Below are 16,793 nucleotides of genomic sequence, written 5' to 3' on the forward strand. Positions count from 1 at the left end.
CCGGGCGGCGGCTGGGGAAGGGCTGCGGGGTGCCCCGAGGGCCGCGGCCGCTCTGGCCGCCCGTGGCCGTAGCCCGGCCCCGGCGCGGCGGGGCAGGCGGAGGCGTGTCCGTATCCGTGCCGGTGCCCGTGCCCGATCCCGCCCGGCGGCGCGCAGCCCCGAGCCCGGCGCGGCGGGGGGCGGCCCGGCCGCACGTCTGCGCGGCAGCGGTCGGGCGGCTGCGGCTCAGCCGTGCGTGCGGCGGGGCGGGGAGGGCCCGGCTGCTCCAGCCCGCCCCGGCGCGGCGCGGCGCGGGGGAGGCGGCGGCTGCTCCATGCGGCAGCGAGCGGCGCGGCTGCCCGCGGCCGGGGCCGGGCGGAGGCCGGCGGCGCGGAGGATGGGCGCAGCTGCCGCCGCCGCGGAGGGCCGAGCCGCGGGCGCCGCGCTCCCCGCTCTGCCCCGCCGCCGCGGCTGCTCCGCCTGAGCGCGCCCGGCGCGGAGCGGCGCGGAGCCGCATGGCCCTGCCGCCGGCCGCCCCGCGCTAGCGGCACCCGCACCCGGGAGGCGCCGGCCCGGCGGCGGGGCTGCCCGCGCCTCGGCCGCGTCCGTCTGTCCGTCCGTCCGGTGCAGCGCCCGGCGCGCAGGATCCCGCAGCGGGGTGCGGAGCGGCAGCGCTTGGCGAGGATTAACCTGGCGCAGGTACACGACAAGGTCAGCGCCGGCGGGAGCGGAACGGGGCGGGCTGCCCGGTGTCGGGCGGTGCGGGCGGGCCGATGCGGGCGGGTTGTCCCGCGCCTCCCGCCCCCGCCTCGCGTGCGTGCATGTGCCGCCGCCCGCCCGAGCCGCCGCGTGGGGCCGTCCCCGGGCCGCCCTGCCGCCCCGGCCGCGGGCAGCTCCGCCGCGGACCCGCGGTAGGATGCGGGTGGTGAGCGCCGGCTCGGGGCGGAGCGGCGGGCAGCCCGCCTGCCGCCAGCGCCCGCAGCCCGCCGGGGCTCGGCCGCGGCCGCACCCGCAGGGGACGCGCTCCGGCCGCCGCCCGTCCCCGGAGGCACCAGGTAACGCGAGGGGAGTCGCGCCCGGCACATCTGCATTGCACCGCGGTACTGGCCCAGGGGACGGGGCGGTGGGGGGGGGGAGGCGGTGAGGGGCGGCCCGGCCGGTACCGAACGTCCCGGCCAGGACGACCCCAGGGCGCGGCGAGGGGCGCCGGGATGACGCCCTTTCCCGAGAGGGCGGCGGCCGCGGGGAGCGCGGAGCGGCGGGGCGGGTGCCCCGCGGACGGGCCGGGCCGGGCCGCGCTGCCGCCGCTGCCCGCGGGACGGCGCCGGCGGCCGCCCGCGCTGGGCTGGGCCGGCGGTGCCGCGGGACCGGAGACGCCGCGGGGCCGGAGATGCTGCCGGTCTGCGATGCCGCGGGGCCGCCCGTGCCGCGGCCGCCGCCCCCTCCGCGCCGCGGTGCCGCTGCCGCCGCCGCCCGGTTACCCGGCGCCGCTGGCGCTGCGGCGCTGCCCGAGCGGGCGGAGGCGCCGCCGTGCGCGGAGCCATCCCGGGGCGCTCCCGCGGGCGGCTCGGGGGGTGCGGGGCTCTGCCAGAGGGCGCAGGATCCCCGCGGCTCCCCCGGCCCTGTCCTCCCGCCCCGTCCCACCGCCCCTGGCCGCCACGCACACGCCGCTCTCCGCGCGCCTCTGTCCCTGGGGCCGCCGCGGTCCCCTGCGTCCCGGGATGCAGCTGCGCCCCTCTCCCCTCCGTCCCCTCCTCCCCCTCCGTGGCGAACACCGCTGTGTGCGGGAGAAGAAATGTAGGACAGGATGGACCTTCCCCGCTGGAAGGTTCCCGTTGGGGAGATGGCAGAGCAGCGGCGGAGAAGCCGGCGGAGCCTCGCAGCCATGTTGGTGTCGGAGCATCAGCCCTCGCGGCTCCGGGAGCCCAGCTGCGGCCGGCGGCGGGTGTGCGAACGGGCATGTCTGAGCCAGGTGTAATGGGGAAGCTCCTTCCCGGGCTGATCCTTCCCACCATAGACTGGGGAATACTGGCTTTGTGGTTTCTCTGCGTTCTGGCACAGCAGCTCTTCCTTTCCTGCGCTTTTGCCTCTTCCCTCCCAGTCTGTTGCATCTCCGGGGCACTCATTATGTTGTGTGTGTGGAGCAGAGGGATGTGTTGGTCCCAGCTGTGGTCATGAACCCGGCCTCACCAGTACTGGAGACCAGGGGTGGGACAGCAGGTGCCCCCAGCCAAGCCCAGCCCTGTGTGGCCTTAGGCTGACTGCCGTGGGACTGGACAGGCTGGGAGCCCCTGCCCTTGGCCATCGCTGTCGTGCTGGTGATCCTCCCCACCCACACTTCCATTTCGCATGTTCCTGTGGCACGTGGTGTCAGCTTGTTCCTTCTGAGCATCCTCGGGCGAGCAGTCATGTCCAGGGCTGTCAGGCCAGCACACCGGTGAGGCGAAATCAGTCCCTCCTGGAACTGAAGCCTGTTTGGTTCCAGCTGTGCGTCTGCAGATGGAGGGGTCTGGACTGGCTCTGGCGGCAGCGATCCTGGCCATGGCTCTGTCCAGGAGCGTGGGGCAGTACTGCCCAAATGGAGTGCATGTGCTAGGACCAGTCTGTCCTGGTGTGGCAGGGCTGCGTCCCAGTGTGCTGCCTGGAGCTGTGTGTGCTGCGACAAGGACTCTGAGGGGGCACCCCTGTCCTGTGCACAGGCCACACCTTGGAGCTGGCCCATGGACTCTATGGTATTGCCAGAGTTGATCCTGGCAGGTAGAGGTGTCCCAGGCCTGGCAATTCCAATGCTGGTCTGGGTGTCAGGTTTGATTTTGCACAAGTCTCTTTGTACCAGAGGCTGAGTGTTCTCAGTGCCCAACACCTTCCTAATCCACGTTGCTAAATATATACTGTACTCAAGGGATTATGCATTTGTTTAAATGCATAATAAATGTGTTTAAATGCATAAGACTGGATCATAATGCACACCAGAGCTTGCCAGTTTGGCCTCCAGTTACGAGCCTCTCTAAGATATATCTCCTGGCATATTAGCTCATCTTTCTGCTTTCAGCAAGAGCAGTTCCTGGTTTTATCATGGCAGAGCAATCAGTGGAAGCAAATCCTGGATATCTCAGGTACCCAGTGCAAGTTAAAGCTGAACTAGTTTGCCTGTTCACCAAAACACTTCCAGCAGCAGGAGGGGTCTTGAGATTGACCCATTCCATGAAACACATGCGGCTGCAGAAGTGGGCTCCAGATTGTCCTATGGCAGTGAGAGCTGGTGGGCTGAGTGCCCGTGTCATCATTACAGCCAAGAGAAGCTGTTCTCGACTGCAGCACTGCTCAGGATGGTGTCTCAGGGGCTTCGTTTGAATTTTTCACGCAGGTCTGTTGTCTGGAGAGGCTCCTGTTGGCCATAGAAGGTGTGAGTGGGGCCAGGGGGAGAAGGATCAGAGGTGGCGCCCCAGCCCAGGATCTGTGCTGGCTGGGAATGTGGGGAACCCAAGAAGAGATGTGGCTGAGCAGCATGGCAAGAAAAAAAAGCCAGATCTTGCCCATTTTTTTTGAGAACCATTAGAGGGGACATACAGGCAGGTGCGTCAGGAAGGGTGGCCTTGGCACGTGGGGTGCCTGTCTTGGGTAGGTACAGAATCCCGAGGTGCCTGGGGGGCTCATGCCTTTGCTGGGGCACGTGGAGATGGTTCAGAGGGTGCAGAGCTAATGGCTTTCCATTGCTGATCGATCCCGCCCGTGCTCTCAGATGTGGTGACGGGCTGGGTTTTAGAGAGCAATCTTTGCATATTCCCTGCACAAGCAGCTGGGCCCAGCGCCGCTCTAATGGCCTCGCTATTAGCGGGCTCAGAACCTGAGCCAGCCTGAAAAGGCTGTGTAAGTGCTGCTCAAGCGTTTTGGGCCAGGCATATTCCATGCATTAGGGAAGATTTGTACTCCTTGGACCAGACATCACTGAGTGTTGTCTATTTATACACATCTAAATATATCCTCTGCAGTCTTCAGACTTTTCTAGCTAGTAGTAAAATTATTTTTCAATATCATGCTATTAAAACATGCTTGCTGACATTATCTGATGCAGTTTATGCTAGGAGAGGCTTACGTGTGTGTGTTTGTTTTAAATAAAAACTATTCTTGAGATAGTTACCTAAAATGCTTTGGAAACAAAAGCTTGTTGTCTGTGTGGCCGGGTAGCAGGGAGAAATGTGGTTGAAGAGAAGCAGCACTGGAGACATGCTCAATCCTGGAAAACCTAATCCAAACCTTATGTAAAGTATAAGGTTTTGTTGCTGAAGAGTGAACCATTCTTTCTAGAAATTTTTTATCAAATAATCATGCACTTTGCAGGAAAATGGAAACATTTGCTTCAAATTAGTCAGATTTACCTTCTGGTACTCTGGAGTTTGAGATGTCATTCTGAAAACAGAATGACAAATCTTGAAGTAATGTAGGTAATGGAATTCCTCTGCAGTGCCCAGCTCCAGGCTGTGGAGGGTGTTCCCACAGAGAGCCCTGCTGCAGGGTGGGTCTGTGCCCCTGTGTGCAGTTCTCTGAAGATGGTGTCAGTCTTAGTGGGGCTCCTGGGGAGGGGTGGAGACCTCAGCTACATCCCCAAGCAACCCATGGGCTTGCTGGCTGGCTGGTGGTGACAGTGACAGCTGGCTGAGTGCCTGCAGCCTGACATGGAATAGTGATGACCATCGTTTTGTTTTCTGTGGCAGCTCTTGCTGTCGGTCCTTGGAGAACTAGGAGGCTGTGGAGAAAGAGTGAGAAGGGAAAAGGGTTGGTATTCACAGGGGAGCAGGTGAGATGAGGAGAGGAGAGGACAGGACTCTTGGAGAAGGCCCTGGCCCACTGCCCCTTGAGCCAAAGACAGTGCTGATCCCCTGGGCCGCTGCAGGTCCCTTGGCTGGGGCTCTGGGCTCCACAAGGCAGAGGTCTTTACTGTTGGTGGCATGGTGTGGTGCCAGGAGCCGTATCCTGCCCAGGGTCATGGGCCCAGGTACTTGGCACTGCTTTATCTGCCTAATGGACGCATTTACTTAGGTGCTGTGAGGGTGACTGTGGTGTCCCAGGGCTCGCTGCCTGTGTGCCTTGTCCTGCCTGGCTCGCTGGCCACTAAGGCACAGGCTGGGCATGCTGTGCCTGCTGCTGGGCTGGGCAGCAGCTTTTGTGTTTCCAGGGAATAAATGGCTCTACAAGTCATATTTGTTTTGAGCAGGCTGGATAATATAGAAGGTGGTTAGTCAAATGGCTGAGGCAGCAATGAGAGCCTTGGTGGGTGCCTCTAATTGTGTAGCACGTGGCCAGTGGGACGTTGCAGTATTTGAGCCGATCCCAATGCTGCAGAGCTCGTGTCCAGTGCTGTGGTTTTGAGTTTGCTCTTGTAGATGAAGCTTCTCCCCAGGAACTGTCTCATGGCAAAACATTTCCATGAAAACATGATTATGTAGCTTTGCATTAAAGTTGAGTATCTTTTTTTCCCTTGAAGTTTTTATTTAGGCTTCTCTGTCAAGATCACGTTGGAATTCTTTTGGATTGGAGACAGATAAAATTCTTCAGTTTTCGTTGCCTCAGCATTGTTTCATTGCCAGACAGCTGATATTCCCTGTGTATCTATTTCCAATTATTTATACTTCCTGGTCTCTGTAGTTGGCCATGGGGAATGGAGAAGCAGGAGCCCACCACAGTGAGCTATGACAGCTCTGTGACTCCTGCAGCAGGACTCACCAGATGTAGGACAGCAGGTGTAGAGGGAAAACACAAACAAAGAGGAAAAGATGTGGTGGAGAAAGTCATACTGAGAGGAATCCCCAGGATGTGTTCTTAGTCCCCTGATGCTGCTGGTTCTGGGACTGGGATGGGATTGACTTAACGCCAGTGAGGAGTCATGCAGAGACATTCTGCTGCACATGGGTGAGGTGCTACTTCTCTGTGCTTAAGCCAGAGTTAAGAGTTTGCCTGGGATGTGAAGTGTCTGCCCTGGCACAGGAAGGCAGGTGCTCTTGGTACAGAAGGCACAGGATGGCACAGGAAGGCAGGTGCCGGTGGGCACAGGAAGGCAGATGCCACTGGCACAAGAAGGCAGGTGCCATCAGCACAGGAAGTCACAGGAAGGCAAGTGCCAATGACACAAGAAGGCAGGTGTCACTGGCACAGGAGGGCACAGGAGGGCAGATGCCATTTGGTACAGTAGGGCAGGTGTCACTGGCACACGATGGCAGGTGTTACTGGCACAGGATGGCACAAGAAGGCACAGGAAGGCAGATGCCAATGGCACAGGCAGGCAGGTGTCACTGGCACAGGAAGGCACAGGAAGGCGCAGGAAGGCAGGTGCCAGTGGCACAGGAGGGCAGGTGCCAGTGGCACAGGAGGGCACAGGCAGGCAGGTGTCACTGGCACGGGAAGGCAGGTGCCGTCGGCAGCGCTGCTGGGGCTCTGGGAGCTGCGTCGTTCCTGTTTTCTCCAACGCACTTTGGAGAGCCTTGATGTAAGGCTCCCTGATAGGGCTCGTGGGAGCGGGTCTGAGTAAGGCGAGCGGGATTTGTCGCCTTGTCAGCTGTGAGTCAGTGGTGCTGCCGGGTACGTGGTGTTTCTCAGGAGCCTTCTGCTGCCGCTGCCATCGCGCGCCGAGCCGGTGTCGCTGCTCTGTGCGTGCTGTGGGCAGCTCTGGTGTTGCCGTGGGCAGCTTTGGTGTCGCTGTGCCGTGGGCAGGTTTGCTGTGCTCGTGGCTCCTCCTGACACGTCAGCCTTGTGTCTCATCTCCGCCGGCGCCCAGCTGCAGTGACGCTGCTCTCAGGACTAGGCTCCAGACTGCAGTTCCCCAGAAGTGACTGCTGCTTTCCTGCCTCTGAGCCTCAGCTTCGGCCGTGGCTGCCTCTGGGGACAGTCTGCTGTGTCACAGGTGTGCAGGGAAGGCTCTGCACGCCAGCAGTACCCCGGTCAGGAGAGCACCGAGGCCCTGAGTGCCACAGCTCAGCCTGGGCAAGCTGACATAGACAACTGAGCATCTTTCAGCTGCAGTGTAAAGAACCAGGATAACAGCACAAACCCTGGTCTAGGCTGCAGTGGTGTCTGTCAGTGCCCAGCAGTGGGATGTCCCAGCAGGCACTGTGCAAAGGTCCTTGGCTTGGCCTGTGGTAGGTTGGAGATGTGCTGCAGGTGTCTCCAGGTGACAGCCTGACCTCATAATGTGGGTCTGGTAACATTCAGGCCACATATGCTGTGCTGAAGACCAGGGATGGGGATGAATGTGGAGACAATCAGCTGCCCTGGTTACATGTGGCTTCAGAGGCTCAGCCAGCAGAGCACCTGCATGGGGACTCCTCTGTGGCTTGTCATCACTTGCTGCCCTGGTGTGTTGGGCCATGTCAAAGAGATGTGTCTTCATCCCCAAGTATATAGCAAGGATTGCATTTAGTGACTGGAGGATGCAGCCTCCTTTCTAGTACTCCATGAGCACAGAGCCCCCTGCTCATCTGCAGCTGGATCCTGCAGGTGTCCCTCAAACATCTCCCCCTCTGCATTCCCACTGTGGTCAGCAGTGGGGATCCCTTCATCAGGGTCCAGTGTTCTGATGTGATTGAAATGAGGTGTCTCCCCAAGGGCTGGCATTCCTGTTGGGTTATTATTGCCCATTTCTGCTCTGAGTTGAACACACCTAACCTGTGTTACTTAAGAAGCATTCTGCAAACATACAGTTTCTGTGGATTGAAACAATCCCCTGTCCTTTCCTGATCTAGATGGAAAACATAATAAACACCATGGAAGAAGACATGGTGGGTCAGGATGGGTGGTTGCAGCTGCTCTTGGTGCCTGATGAGGATTGTGTTGATTTCTAAAGGAGCAGATTAGGACAGTAGTTTTTACATGAGCATTGTGCTGTGTATCCAGATGGGTCCCAGCTGAGCTGCTCAGGTGAGTGCCCTGTGCAGCTCCACTGGGCACCATGACCCCTCCTGGCTCTGCCAGGGCCTCCTGTGGTGTCACCAACAGCCACAAAGGACTCGGCTGAAAAAGCTTCATTTCTTCTAAGAAGCGTTAAGGGAGCCAATCAACATACAGAGTGTATGACTGCGCTTAAATTCCATCTGGAAAGTTATAACAACAGTAAATAAAGAACAATAATGAGGGGTGAAATTGTGTGGCCAGTAGAATGCGAGACTTGTAATGCTGGGGAGAGGCTGGACTTGCTCCTTGCCACCTGGAATTTGGGTGTAGGTATTAATAGGATATCCCCAATGGTCAGTAATGCTTCCCTGGTTTATGCTGGGGATGTGGGGGGAGAGGTGAAGGCTAAAGGAGGAGCGAGAAGGACAGTAGTGTTACAGCTGCCACACACAGATCAGAGGAATCACTCGTACTCCAGAGGCACAGCATGGTGTTCCTGTGATGCCAGGCACAAGAAGTCTGACCCAGGCATCTGGGGAGCAGCACACATTCTCTGGCTATCCAGGTGACCCTGTGCAGCAGGGACAGCATAGAGCATGTGGGTCCCAGCCACACTCCCAGCCCCATGCTGTGTTCCCTCCATGCTGCTGGTGTGGCCAGCAGGGCTCTGTGCCCTCCAGTGTGGCCAGCATGTGTCTGTGCCCCCTTCTGTCCTTGTCCTCAGCATGGCCAGCAGTGAAAGCTGGAGCAGCAGTGCTGGGGGTTGAGATACTGAAGTGGATTTTGTGCAGCAAAGGCTTGATCCTGAGCTGACACTGTGTACATGAGGCATCATGGAGCAGGATCCCTGCCTCGTGCACAGCATGGTTTGCTCTGCCAAGGCTTTTGAGGTGTGCTGAGTTTCATCGAGGTGGTTTTGGTTTACATCTACAGTAGCAAGTTGTGTGAGGCAGCAGAAGGGCATTTCTAGGGTGAGATGGTGGGTGAGGAGGACCCATGTCCTCTCCATGTGTGTCTGAGGAGTCAGTGGGACTGTGTTGGCAACCCCAATGAATCAGGTGTGGATGGGGGCTGGAGGCAGTGGTGGGGCTGCAGTGCTCACCTGCCTACAAGGCTGTGCCTGCAAGGGGCAGTGGGTGTCCTCTGGGGCAGCAGGGGGGTCACCCCACACCCTGCACACGGGGTGGGAGCAGGCTGGGAGGGAGGGGGCTGCAGGGCAGTGGGGGCTGGAAGGACAGGGTCTGACTGCCAGCCCCTGCTGGTGGTGGCAGCTCCAGAGCCCTCAGCAGCAGTGCTGGGAGTGCTGGTGCTGGGTCTGCTGGTGGTGTGGAGCAGAGCAGAGTGTGGCTCAGCTCCCTTTCCAGCTCAGCCCAGAGCTGACTGCTGGCATATGACACTCGTTATCTTTCCAGCTCAGAAACGCAGTGCTCAGGGCATCCTGATGGATTTGTGACACTTCCCATGGGACTCTGTGCTCATAAACCAATTAAAGGATTACATCCTTGTAATGTGGAGAGCATTCTTTGTTTATTAAGTAATGCAGGTATAATTCAATTAGTGACAGGCTGACCTGCTGATGTCAAATGTGGATGCCAGCCAGGTTGGTCTCAAGCTCTGCCCCCTACCAGATTGGAGCAACAGGAGGTGAGGGGAGCAGCTGCCCCTCCTATAGCTCCCCATGCCCAACATGGAACAGTGAGAGTTTTTTATGGCCTTTACTGACATGTTTCCTTTACAGAGTCACAGAATACCGGAATGGTTTGGGTTAGAAAGGACCTTATGGCTCATTCCATCTCCTGCCATGGCAGGGACACCTCCCACTGTCCCAGGCTGCTCCAAGCCCCAGTGTCCAACCTTGGGCACTGCCAGTGACCCAGGGGCAGCCAGAGCAAAACTGGGCACTCTCATAGGGAAGAAGTTCTTCCATGGAAGTGAGATGGTTTATTACTGTGAGATGGTTTCGGGCTGGGCTGAGTGTTCACTCACTGCTGTGGCTCAGAAAGCCCTGTGTCACCAAACAGTGTCCAAAGCACAGCCTGTGCCCCCCATGCCTCCATGTGGGTGACTGGGTGGCTGCTGTCCCCTCCCTGTCCCCAGCTCTGGCTCTGCCATGTGCTGATCCTGGTTCCTGCAGCACCGTGCTCTGGGTGTGGGCACCGCTGCAGGAATGCCATGGTGTGGAGGGGTGAAGAATCTCTCCCTTTGGGGAGGTCCTCAGTGCTGACCTCAGTCCTGTCCACTGGGAAATCCCTCTGCTCTGGGGCTTGTGACAGCCAGGGAAGGCAGAGGGCTGCAGGTTTTTTTCCCTCTGGAAAGGGGAGTTCAGGGGCTTGTGGGTGACTCGTGGTGCCTTGGCATCAGAGCAAAACACTGGCTGGGCCCCTGTCTGCCAGGAAAGGTGGGGAGAAGCAGAAGTGTAAAATACCCTGTACATCAGTAAGGCTGTGCAGGAGAGAATCGAGTAGAACAGGACTGATTCAGCAGATTTGGAGAATAAATTAAAGTTCAAATCTCAGTAATGGGTGGTTTGCTCCTAGGTGAGAGAGTGCAACTTGGACAGCACACCACCGGTGTGGCTGGGAAGAAGTGAGTGCAAAAGGTATTTCCAGACTGCCAGACCTTTCCAGAAAGACCAGTATGTTTCAGTGTCCTGAATAATAAATGCTGGTCAGAAGCCCACCCTGGTTTTTCATGCAATCTCATGGCCGAATTGCACTTAGTTTGCGGCACAGATCAAGCAAAACGTTGTGTTGAATGCAAATATAATGTGGAAAAGTGGGATCTGCAAGTGTGGGCTAAATAGAGGCACAAAGCAGCTCATGTAGCCTGGCACTGCTGGAGGAACATAAGCACCTGACAGCAGAATTATCTCTGAGGACCACAGACTGACTTGTAAACTGTGGAATAAATTGCTCTTATTTTGTAGCATTTACTTGCTCAGCTGCACTTCACAGGGTTTTGCTTGTCTGGCAATTCCTATTTGTCAGGTGGAAAACCTGGACTGCTGGGGGCTGGCAGCCAGTGAGCTCTGAGCTGGGCAGAGGGTACAGCCCTGGCAGTGAACCCTTTCCTGACAAAAAGTAACAGGTAGAGAGGCCAGGAGAGTGATCTTGGCAGCAGGGCAGAGAGGCTGAGGGTGCTGCAGAGGGGGGCTATCCTGGCCCCCTCTGCCTCTCCCAGGGCAGGGCAGTGGAATCCCCAGCCCTCAGCAGAGCAGCTCTGCCCTCATGGGCATGGCACAGGCTGCCTGAAGCACGGTCCCTGCTGCCCAGCCTTGTGCTCCTGGGGCTGCCTATTTGACACTGGGAAACCTCTCAGGTGCTGCTTCTGTCAGTGAACCTTGAGCAGCTGTTTGAAGCCTTCCAAAATGACGAGATTTGGATTGCTTTTCTTGGCGGACCGAAGTGAAAGCCCAGGATCTTCACGCTCAGTCACAGCCTGGCAGCTCTCCTGCCACGCTCCTGCTGGCAGTGATCCTCTCTCCTGACGTGTTTCCTGTTCCTGTCCTGCTGCAATGCAGTGCCTACTCACCTGTGCCCTGCTGCTGCTCCCAGGTCATGGCACTCCAGCCCTCCGCAGGCTTTGTGCCCTGGCACACCTGGGTCATGGCTGTGGGATGCAGTTTTGGTCCTTGGGAACGTCCGCTTGTGTTGGTGCACTAACACTGTTTCCCCGTGAGTTTAATTGCAGCTGTGGCACTTGTGGGCACGCAGAAACAGCCATCACTGCCATGCTCACTGCTCCTGAGATAAAGATTACAGAGTCTGAAGGAGTTCTTGGAGGGGCTGGAGCTGGGAGGGTGCTGATTACCGATGAGTGAAGGGGAAAGAGACTGTCTACTCCCAGCGCATGGAGACAGAAATGGAAACAGCAACCTGTGCACATCTCTGGTGACTTAATGCTGATACAAATCCTTGCAAGTATTGGCTTCCTCTGCACAGTTTGTAGTGACCTGTGCTCCTGGAAGGCAGGATCCCTGTGCTCCTGGAGCTGTGGCAGCACAGGGCTGAGTGGCAGGTTCAGGATGGTCTGGGCTGATGGATGGTGCAGGCTTCCAGCAGATGGGGAGTAAGAGGCATGCAGGGCCTGCAGCACACATGCAAAGGTGCTGGACTGCCTGTAGAGCACGTGAGGCTGTGGGCAGGAGAAGGAGGGATGGGTGCAGTGCTGTCAGACCGTGTGCTCCTGTGTCCCTGTCTGCCCGTGCCAGGCATGGAATGAATCCTGCAGGAAACTCCTGTTTGTTGGACTGATGCCAGGATGATTTTTTGCCTTTTCTTTTATATACCTTTTATAAAACTTTTATGTGTCCTGAGTATTCTTAACATGCATACTTGTAATTCCTTAAGTCTGATTACTTGGCACAGCCCTAGTATTCTGTTAGGCCAGGAGACCAAACATCCTAGAAAGCTTCATAGCCAAGAGGCCAGAAAACCCTCCTGTATCTTGGGAAACCAAGGTCCTCTCTAGAACACATCCTGTAAACCAGATCCAAGGGAGAATTCCATGGATGGGGGAGTATCACGCCATTCATCCATGTAGCCCTGGTTTTGTGCCTGAGATGTTTTTTCGGTTTTCTGAAATTCTTTTCCCAGGGAATTTTCTGTAAACAAGAGAAGTGTTTTTGTAAACTGTACTTATGTTTTCATTCCTTTTCCTAGGAGGGATTTCTTCTTGATGTCCCTCTGGTCTGACCAATGTGAGTGAAGAGGTTTTGCCTTTGTGTCACCAATCAAATTGGTTTGTGTAAAATAGTATAAAAGGGAGACACATCCCAAAAATAGAGGAGTCATTGTCAGCCTTCTGAAGTCAGAGTCTGTGTCATTGTGGTGTAAAACAGCATCACATCCAGGCCTGTCATAGGGGTATCCTTGTTAGATATGTCAATTTGTAAGGTCTATACATTGTATATGTGATCTATCGTGTGTGCATTGTAGCACATTCCACCTTGGCAAAGGGATGCACCTTAAGGATGCTTATTAAATACTGAGGTAAACCCTCTTTATCCCTTAACTGTGTCTGGCTGTCAGTTTTTTAAGACCAGGGAAAGACATCAGGACCACGGTATCTCATTGCTGCTGCAGAGGTGTCAATGCCTCTGTCACACATAGGGCCCGTTTGTCACATTTTATCAGTGTGTTCACAAGTGTTATCACAGGGTACAGAGCTGGTGGCTGCAGCCGTCTGCTGTGGGTGTAGGCTGGGTTGATGTTTGTCAGCCTTGGCTATGGGGGCACCAGGCTTCCAAACAGGGTCACTTCACTTTGCAAAAAGTCTATTCCAGTATAATTCCAGCTGTGCCCTGGTGGGTGCATGTGTGGTGAGGAAATTGCATGTAAAAGTGGCTTTTACACTGAGAGGGTGCTGTGAGGACAGCAGGATCTCATCCAGATGGGGTGAAGGAAAGGCTGCCCGGGGGTGAAGAGATCCTGCTGCGGGAGATCCTTCTCCAGGAGACCCTGCTCTGGGAGATCTGGGGATTTGTTTGTTTTCTGTGAGAGTTTACTGGCAGCACATAGCAAAGTATCCCATTCCCTAATTCACATGGGTGAAGGAGGGTGAGGCATTGACATGTCCCTTTTCAGTGGTGTGGGCGCTGTGTACACTGTGTGGGAACTGCTGGATAGAGCCCACTGTCCCCATGTCACCCCTCAGCGCCAGAGCCAGCAGAGGAGCTGTCCTTGTGCCTGGTGCTGTCCCAGGCCCCTGCGGCAGGGAGCTGAAGGTGTTGGCTTCCTTCCTGTCCCTCATTTCAGAGTGGGATGTCACGTCTCTGGAGCCCCTCTCCTGAGATGAGGGTCTGCATTTCCCAGAGCAGCTTGCAGCTCTCCTCTGCTGGCTCTGACACAGCCTGTTGGTGTCTGTGTTCCTCCCAGCAGCTCCTGGGTGCTCTTGTTGGGGTTTTGGCAAACCTGGGCCTGATGCTGATGCTGCCAGGTGCTTCCTCTGGTCACAGTCATTCTGAGAGTGGCAGCATCATGCCAGGATGTTTTACTTTGGCCAATTTACTCTTACCCCAAGCAGTGTGGTCTAGTGGGAGGTGTCTCTGCCCATGTGAAGGGATAGAACTGGATGGTCTTCAAGGTCCCTCCCAACTCAAACTCTTCTGGTATTCTGTGGTGTTTCAAAAGCTCCACAGGTCCTGTTCACTGGAGCTGTGTAAGGTCACTGTGCCCACAGAAGCAGTGGTGCTGGAGCTGCTGACTTATGAAAGGATTTGAAAATGAGTCAGTCCTGTGAGCAGGATTGGAAGTGCTGCCCAGGGCATCATTCTGCTCTGCTCTGTCCCCTTGCTGGGACACTGAAGTAATTTAGTTTTCTCCAGCTCCCCCACCTTGTTCTTAACTACGAAAGTGAACAAGAGGATCAAGCAGCAAAAGAGATAAGCAAGGGAGAGCTTAGATAGCAAGGCTGAGAGTGAAAAAAAAAGTTATGGATTCCTTAAAATAAGATTTTTTTTCCAGTGGAAGGCTTTCTTATTAAAAGAGATTCAAGTGACATCAGATCTTTGCAGAAGAAATTAAGTGCATGCAGAAGAATTTGTGTATCTCAAGAATCTCCAGTACAGTGGGAAGTTGCTTTCTTTAATATAAGAAAACTTGAATTTAAAAAAAGGGTGAAAAACTTAAAAAACCAATCAGCAAAAACACAACTGTCGAAATGTTGACAGGTGGCTGTGTACTTGTCTGGCACTGTGATCTGCTACAATGTCCCCTTGCACTGTCCCAGGACCTGTCCCCTGTCCCCTCTGCTGCACTGGAACCTGTCCCTCGCCCTCCATCCCTGGGGTCACTGGATCCATATTTTAGCTGTGCTCAAGCCTCTGGGGGCTTCCTGAGCTATAACCAATGAGCAGCTTCTTCTGTGTCAGGAAGTAAGCAGAAAATTGTCAAAGTAAGCTTCTCCACTAAAAAATGCCATTTTTTGGAATACAAAGTGCTCTTCTCAAAGTGTGTCCCATTTGATGGCTTTTCCTTATATTTAGGACAAGCTTTGGTGTGGCCTGCCTAGGATGGGGGGCTTGGTGTGTCCCTGGTGCTGAGCCAGGCATGCTGAGCCTGCAGGGACAGCTGCATGGTTCTCTTGTGCCACCAGCGCTGAGAACCCTGCTGGTGGTGCTGACCCTCATCAGCTTGGGGTGTTTGGGCTCTCCAGAAATAATTTTGAAGAAAAGGATGGATTCTTGATCCGTTCAGAGTGAAACAAAAGTTAAAGAACTCCCAGTGACATCCCCTGCCGTCATCTCTGTGTTTGCCTCTCACTTTCTCTCATCTCCTTGTGTAAATCCCAGGAGTGTCTGAGCAGCAGGAGTGGCTGTGGGAGTGACTGGGAGTGGTGTTTGTGTCTTGTTCCCTGTACTCGTGGCACCTGGGATCCTGTTCTGTCTTTTGAGGCTTGGAGTTCTCCCCTCTGTCCCCTTTGCTCCTGTTCATCCCTTCCTGCCAGACTTGCTGGGGTCAGTGCGTAGATGTGAAAGGGGCATGTCACACAGACACGTTCCTGTGCTGTGGAGCTGAGATGAGGAGCAGTGATGCTTTTTTAAAGAGGACATTGTGTGGAGGGCAAAGTTCCTCTCTGCTTTGATTTCTGGGCATAATTTGAAGGTAACTCAATTAGCTGCAGTACAGACACACTGATTTACTTGAGGTAAGAGTTCGAGGTTTCTTGTTTTGTTTTACAAACATTTCCTTACACAATTCTCCTCTGCCTCCTCTGGTGAGAGGGAAACTGTATAATTTTCCTGATATTAATTAAGATAAGAGAGAATTATACCAAAATGTATTAAATGGGAAATAAATAAGTTTAAAACATGCCCAAACTCCAGATCACAGTCCTGGGCTGCTGGCACAGTGCTGACACCCCAAGCAGGGGCCTCTGTGGGGAGCAGGTGTGGAGGCCAAGTGAGGGGATCCAGCTGTGGTGGCACTTGGGATCCACGTGGACTTCACTTGCCTTTGAAAATTGTGGTGAGCAGGGAAGGCCTACACAGAGAGGGGATGCAAGAAAGTGGCTGTACTGTGGCCACCATGAGCTGAAGTGTGTCTGAGCTCCTAGATGTGCTGGCCCAGGGGATGTACAGCTCGGGAGCCATGCACAGCCTCTCTCTGCCCCTGCTCCCAGGGTGTCCCTGTGTGAGTGACCAGCTCTCCCAGTGCAGGTGCACCTGGCCAGGGCACAGAGCCCTGTGTGTCCGAGTGTGGCACCACGTATGCTCCATCTCATGGCTGGGAGCTCTGGGTGCAAGAAGGTGCTGTGTGCTGGGTGCTGGAGCTGGGTGCTGTATGCTGGAGCTGTGTGCTGTGTGTGCTGTGTTCTGTGTGCTGGAGCTGTGTGCTGTGTGCTGTGTGTGCTGTGCTCTCTGTGCTGGAGCTGTGTGCTGTGTGTGCTGTGTGTGCTGGGTGTGCTATGTGCTGTGTGCGTGCTATGTGCTGTGTTCTGTGTCCTGTATCCTGTGTCCTGTGTGCTGTGTGCTGTTAGTGTGTGCTTTGCTCCAGAGCTCTGTTTCAGAGCTGTGTTCAGTGCTGTGTTTCAGAGCTGTGTTCAGTGCTGTTCACCAGAGTGATGTACCAGAGCTGCCACTCGGTTGCCTGGAGCTCCAGAGCTGTGCTCCTGCTCCTTGCCATGGTGGTGGCAGGCGTGGAAGCACAAGGGGTAAACATGCTGCCTCTGCAGGCTCCATTCCCAGCCTGGCAGGGCTCAAGGAGGTGGTGTGTCGGAGCTGGCAGTGCCAGTGCCCAAGGATGAGCTCCACACGCTGAATTCCCTTTTGCTAAAGAGTGGAGGATTAGGTTGTTCCGAGTGGGCCCAGTGCAGGTTGCTGTGCAATCCCAGCCAGTGCTGCTTACACCTGATGGGACTCAGGAGCTGCCTCTTAAAATGGTTCAGAGTACAGTGCTGCTCCTGTGAGCCCTGGTGAGGTGGTTTGGTGT

General features: G+C 55.9%; 1 protein-coding gene across 4 annotated transcripts in view; it reads left to right on the forward strand.

Moving 5' to 3' along the window:
• Positions 1 to 428: 428 nt before the first annotated feature.
• LRFN5 (leucine rich repeat and fibronectin type III domain containing 5) overlaps positions 429 to 16,793 on the forward strand; it is a 40,128-nt gene continuing 23,763 nt past the window's right edge. The window contains exon 1 of one of the 4 annotated variants that reach the window (XM_066321455.1): positions 429 to 690. The gene's annotated coding sequence lies outside the window, so the exon portion shown is untranslated. Of the gene's footprint in view, positions 691 to 911; positions 1,035 to 16,793 lie in introns of those variants that run through there. The other 3 variants (XM_066321453.1, XM_066321456.1, XM_066321454.1) reach the window with 3 other exon arrangements.

This window comes from Sylvia atricapilla, chromosome 6 (genome assembly GCF_009819655.1).
Source record: "Sylvia atricapilla isolate bSylAtr1 chromosome 6, bSylAtr1.pri, whole genome shotgun sequence".
Lineage (NCBI taxonomy): Eukaryota > Metazoa > Chordata > Aves > Passeriformes > Sylviidae > Sylvia > Sylvia atricapilla.